A 6,495-nucleotide genomic window follows, 5' to 3' on the forward strand; every position below is an offset into this window, starting at 1 on the left:
TTTTTTTTTTTTGTCGATTGCTGGCAGGACCATATGCTCCAGTTACTCAGGCTTTCTCGAAATGCTTTTGTTTTGAATGCACCCTGTGTTGTGGAAGATTATCGGAACCTCTTTGGCATTTCCAACCATCCATTTTCTCCTTATGAAACTCCTCTGAAGGTACAAATACACAGACCCATCAGTATGCCTGGAATCTCCTCAGGGAGAGGAAGTTGCTGGTTTGGTTGGATGAAAGCATGTTGGGTTTTGGATTTCATGACTGGAGTTAAACAGGAGATTTGGGGAGGAAATGACGAGCTCATGAGATAAATGACTTTTCAAAAAGACAGAGCTTCTTACTGTGGCTGTTTTCTCCACCCCCACTCACCTTAAGGCTCAAGCACAAATAAATTTAGATGAGTCTGATACAGATTCGGGCAAATAAACTTTGCTGAAATAAACAAACTGCTTAGAAAAACTGGATTTAGAATTTAGAGGAGTTATAAAAGTCATACCAGAAGTTACATTTGCTCCACAAAAGGTAACTAACACTTCTGGCCTCAGATTCCCCATACATCCCTTATTCTCTACAGAGTTCTACTCGTGGTGAATTACTAGTAGAGAATTACCACATTCCTACTGGGAGAAAGCTTGCCCTGTCCCCCTCCACCTTGGAGGGCCAAGTGCAATCGGACAAGCAGAGGCGGCAGAAATGTTGGCGAGTTTAGTAGGAAGTTTAAAGCTGGGTTCATGATTAAGCCTTAAGTATTAGGGTATCTCCTGTCCTTTCTGGGGTAGGAGGGTGGGGGACATGCATGGCTGGGCCTCTGGAGAACCTATCTGCTGTGCTATCAGAAAAGGGAGGAGGGGAGATTGTAGGGGGCGTATAATTACAAAATGGCTAAAACCAGAGGAAAGGAAGCTGGGTTTGGGAGCCAGCAGCCACCATGCTGTAGCTGTGCCGTAAGTAGAAGTGGTGTGAATAACAGAATAGTAAAAAGTATAGAGGAGAAAAATGTTTAAATCCTGATACAGCATGACAAAACTAGATCTCTCTGTAGCTTTAAAGAAATCCAAATTAAACTAAGCTGTTATTTGCATGCCAGCAGGGAGGAGAAGTGGACACAGCTCGGAGAAGAGAGCTGTGCAGCACAGGACTAGCAGGAGGTGGTTTTAGAGAAGCAACAATGGACAGAGTTTATGGTAAACCAATAAAATGTACTTATGTCTGAATCTGAAATTAGACTCTGAAAAATATGGTCTCAAGGCACCTGCTAAAGAGCTTAGCATTACTGGAATCTTAATAAATGACTCATGCTGTCATAATCTGATCCTGACATCAACTCTCGGTGCTGTATTTCTTCAGCTTTCAAGTGGGGGAAGGGGAAGTCTGCAAAGCCTTAGTAAAGACTGCAAGATGTAAATAGGCAGTTAGAAGCCCGCACAAGATATACTGGTAATTTCTGTGTTGTCAGCGACTTTTCAAATCCCGGACAAATGAGACTTGAGGAGAAGAATTATGCAGCATCAGAAGAGATGGGAATTGCTCTTTACCTTTAAAATCTTAACTGGTACCGCAAGCTGTAGATTCTAGCAGTCTCTGTTCAAGACTTGATGGCCAGCAGATGCGTGGAGCCTCTGGTTGGTTGTGACCCCGTGCTTACCTGTAAGTACATGCGCAGCGGTCGCCCAGAGAGTGCCATCAGCTGCCCACAGATTCCCAGGCTGCGTCTGGTGCCTCCTCTTTGCGCCTTTGCCACAGCACGTCAGCTCCTGTTAGCAGAGGTTGGGAGCATCGGAAGTCAGCTGCCATCTGCAGACCTGGAGGAGCTGTGGTTTTCTTCTAGATCCAAGGAGGGCTTTAGTGGGAAGAATACGCAGTACAACTGAGAGCGTTACCGGCACAGAGTAGTGGAGATTGTTGATAGCCTTGAGGGGGCGGTGAACTCCTTATTCCTGGTATTGGCTCTGATGCCAACTTTTGTTTTGCTTGGGGAGAATCATTTCACTTCATTGATTTGGGTGCAGTAAAAATTTACCCTCGCCATCAAGACATGCGGCAAGTTGGATGTTTGTTAATTCTTTTAATGCCCTATACATTGAAGTGCTAAGTACAAGTATTAATGACGAGTTTCCTCTATGGCAGCATGATAACGTGTATCGCAAACCTCCGTTTGACATGGTTCCTTCTACTGCTAGAGCTTGAGTGTTAAATCTGCACCAGAAATTGGAAAATTTAGTGATGCTGAGCAAATTGAGGCGAAAGAGGTGGCAAGGGATCAGCTTTGGAATTACAGACATGCTGCATAGGTCATGGTTTTTTAATTCAGTGCTGTTCGTGTGGCCTGTATTCAGGGAAAGTTGAGATTTTATCCAGTTTCTCAGTGCAGCCCTGTGGGTATCGCAGTGCTCTGCACGCAAAAGCTGGGTTCTGCTGCAAGAATAAACACTTCCCTGGTGTAGACCAGACACAGGCCAGTGAGGAGCTACTTACCATGTTTTGTGCTGAAGAGACACTCACAGCCTGTGGCTGTAATTCTTGGTGTGTTTTAGTGTCCTGACAACTTACTTGTCTAGGTTTTGAAAACCAACTTCTGCTCATGGTTTTTAGTGAGAAACTCTTGGAAAAGCTTAACTTAAACTTTTTCTTCCTGATTGTTTTTCTCTTTTCCTCACCCCTTTTTGCACATGCTGGTGTTACTGGATACTGGAGCTTTCAGGCATTTTGCTCTCTTGGAAGATTAATGACGGGGATATAAAACTGATGGGTTTTGCAAACTGGAGTGTGTAGAGTAAACCTGAACTGTGACAAACCCCCTGTGATATCTCATTGTTTATATCCCTTTGCTTCATTTGCACTACTGCCTTCCACTGATTGCATCTTTACCTTTACAGAAGGAGAATGGGTGCAAGGAAGAGTTTTGTTGCCCATCTAGAGGGAAGTTAGCAGCAAAATGCTCAAAGAGGCAAATACAAAACAGCAAGTACCTCTTTTGAAGTGTGGGCTTTGGTTTTTTCCTTTCCTGATTCAAGATCTGACAAATTAAATCAGGTATCTTAGAAAAAAAACCAACCCCCTGCCCAGTCCCTAACAAAACCAATAAAAACCTGACCCCAAAACAACAATCAAAAAAACCCCAGTCAGGCCTGGAAATCAAATTCCTGTTATGCCATGTAATGTTCTCCTATTTATTCCTTTTTCAGACAGTTACAGAGGATTTGTTTAAAAAAAAATAATAAAAAGCCTCAGTGTTTCTGTCATTCTTTTTTTCCTCCCTTCTCTGTTTTTGCTATTAAGGGTCACTGTTGCCCTTTGTTCTTTGAGCAACTGTTGTCTGGATGGTCTGGAGTAGCAGTTTCATGCGTTAAACCTTCCTAGTAAATGGCTTGTCACAACATATAACCGTGATCAATCCTAAAGGTGTTCAGCCCGAGGGGCAGGTTTGTTTCTTACTGACACTGCACTGGTGTCCTGACCATACCTAACACTGTTGTGCAGGCAGTTAAATTACCTGACTGTGTTCCTGGAGACTTGGTCTTTCCTTCACTCAGTATTTTTTAATGTCTGGTTATAACTGCCCTGAATGTGGAGCAACCTCTCTGCCGGGTACCTCTTGATCGTGGTTGAATGCATCATCCTGTAACCTGCCGGCCTTGGGGTAGCTTCTCCTTGGGCGTCTGTTGCCAAGCACTGACTCAGAATTCTGAGCTGTAGGATATGGATGCACTAGTCATTATCTTCATTGATAACACCCACAATGCAGCCTGGAACGAACATGTTGTGAGGCATGACAACGTTCTCCCACCCCAGCACAGCCACCCAGGGGTGTGCTGGAGCTGTCTTCAGCAAAGCACAGGGTTTGCTTATCTAACCTCGTGTCCTGTCGCAGCAGTTATTTATTGCTTTGGAAAAAATTCTCCTTGAGACTTGAGGCAGGACAGCAGAAAGAAATAAAGCTGCCCTGTTGCCTAGCCACGTTCCTCCCAAGAACATGCAGGCGATGTTTTGTCCCAAGTCCCTTAACAGAGAGCCTGAGGAGAGATTTCACAATCATCAAAATGTGATTAGCCCCCAGGGCTTTGCAGAAATATCATTTCTTTTACCTTATCTTCTTATTGGGGAAGAGGGGAGTAGGGGAGGTTACTGTATTTGAAAATAGAACATACGGCTCTGTCATTTTAAAAAGTCTTTTTCGGTAAGATTGTAGAGAAGTCCATCTCTTCTGCCTTACAGACAGCACTCGTGCCATGAGCAGTGGTAGACGACAAGCCCGGCACGTTTTAAGCACTGTGCAGTCTCTGCTAACACAAATGAGTGGCTGCAATGCTAGAGGTCGAGAGCCATGCTGTGCTTTTGGGCTGGGTTTGTTTGAGATAGCCACTGAAGCTGTTCCCCTGCCCTCCTGGGAAACGGAGGGAGAGACCCACCCTTGCAAGTTATCCCAAAGTCATCCACTTGTTGTGTCCGTCCCCCCAGTCTCCGCCCCCTCAATGCAGGTCTGTGCTGCTGCGATGTTCCTCTGCTGATGGTGAACATTTTCATAATTTTGGTAGGTATATTTCTGAAATTTTTCCAAACTGGCATTTTTTGGGGTCACATAAGTCAAGTCTTGGCCCCATTGAAATGAATACCAAGATTCCCACCTTCCACAGCAGATCAGTTCTAGTGACTGGTGCCCTCCTCGTGAGTCTTCCCCCTGAGAAGAGCAGTTTCTGCTCTCCCGTTCTCAGAAGGAGCTTGGCGTGAGAACACACTTGGATCCTCAATCTGGGTCAGACACTCAGATGGTTGGTCACACTGTCACAGGAGCAGTGTGAGGAGAACGTGTGACCCCTAAATAACGGGCAGAATATGAAGAAACAGACACTCTAAATATGGGCTGTAAATCATAGCTGTGGGTGTTGCACCTTTTTCAGGGCCGTACCGTACTTGCAGGTTTTAGGCGTTTTATAAGCTGTACCAGCAAGTCCCTCAGTGGTGGCATTGACTCCTTTGTTCGTCATGGAGCAGTTATCTAACGTGTTTTCCTGCTCTCCTAAATCAAGTGCTTGTCAGTAATAGCTTGAACTGGTGGCACTTGGCCTTCCCGCTGTTGCAGTGTTTACGAGAGGTGAGCGCATTACCAAGCCCTGCCCGAGAAGCTTTGGGGAAAACTCTCCTAGGGCAGCCAAGACGAGCGCAACCACGCTTTGACTAATTGTTTGTGTATTTTGGTGTGGGTTCATTTTGTTTTTCTAGACTGGCTGCCAACACAGAGAACCAAGGGAAATAATTCCCAGTAAAATTTCAGTTTTCTTTTTTTTTTTCCTCCTTTCCTTGACAAATTAAAAAAAAAAATCTTTTCACTGAACCCCTGAAGTGTTTCATTTCGGTCATTAAGAAAAAGGAGGGAAATGAAGAGCTTTGAAGTCTTCAAAGACAGTGTCTAGGGGCCGTTCCTCTTGGGTGGCTCAGGGAGCGGAGCCCTCATCCAGGCTGCAGAAGACCCTGCTCCAGCTCTTTCATCTGCTAGAGAGGATTTGAATGCGCTTGTCTCACTTCCCTGGAAGATTTGCTAGGATCAGGCTGTTCCAGGGTGAGGACTGAATTAGGTGAAAGAGGAGTTGGAGGAGACACGGGCTGGATGTAAAGACTGGTTTTGGCTTTCAAGCTGCCTTTTGGAAAACGGAAGTGGAGGCCTTGCTAGTTTGTAATGTTGGTGAGCACTGTTTAAAGCCAGGGTATCTACAGTGGGTTTGGATTAGTTTGTCACAAGGGGAATTCATGACTCTCAGTATTTTACAAGTCCAGTTTCATTTGCACACACGTTGAGGTGTAGTCCCTTTACATGCACAGCAGCCATGGTTGCAAATGGCCTGTTCGATAGGACACATGTAATTCCCTCAGAAGTGTGGCTAAACTGATGTATTTTTACTTGCTGTAGCTCTTGTCTCTGTCCTCAGGTTAGGATCATAGAATCACAGGATTGGGTTGGAAAAGCCCTTTGATCTCCTCGAGTCCCCCCGTTCCCCAGCACTGCCAGGTCCCCACTGGCCCCTGTCCCTCAGCAGCACCTCCACACGGCTGGGAAACCCCTCCAGGGATGGGGACTCCACCACTGCCCTGGGCAGCCTGCGCCAGCCCTGCACAACCCCAACGGGACAGAAATGGCTCCTCAGGGACAACCTCAACCTCCCCTGGCACAACTGGAGGCTGGTTCTTCTCATCCTGTCGCTTGTTCCTGGGGAGCAGAGACTGACCCCCCACCTCGCTCCACCCTCCTGTCGGGGAGTTGTCAGAGCCAGAAGGTCTCCCCAGAGCCTCCTTTGCTCCAGGCTGAACACCCCAGATTAACCTCTTCAGAAATTAATAAATCCAGAGCAGGGCTTTTACCTAAAACAAACATTTTACTGTTCTCAGGGATAACTCCTGGTCTGGGACTGGAATGCCTCCTTGCAGCACTGCCTCAGTGGGTGCTGGGATTGAGTCTGGATGTCGAGCTGGCCGGGCAGCCTCAGTGGTGAGCCTCCTGCTGA

General features: G+C 46.1%; 1 protein-coding gene across 1 annotated transcript in view; it reads left to right on the plus strand.

Moving 5' to 3' along the window:
* The window catches only part of LOC104494348 (mothers against decapentaplegic homolog 3), a 69,490-nt gene that overhangs the window by 45,679 nt on the left and 17,316 nt on the right, over positions 1-6,495 (plus strand). The window lies entirely within an intron of this gene.

Source organism: Buceros rhinoceros, unplaced genomic scaffold (genome assembly GCF_000710305.1).
Source record: "Buceros rhinoceros silvestris isolate BGI_N320 unplaced genomic scaffold, ASM71030v1 scaffold12300, whole genome shotgun sequence".
In the NCBI taxonomy this organism is placed as follows: Eukaryota; Metazoa; Chordata; class Aves; order Bucerotiformes; family Bucerotidae; genus Buceros; species Buceros rhinoceros.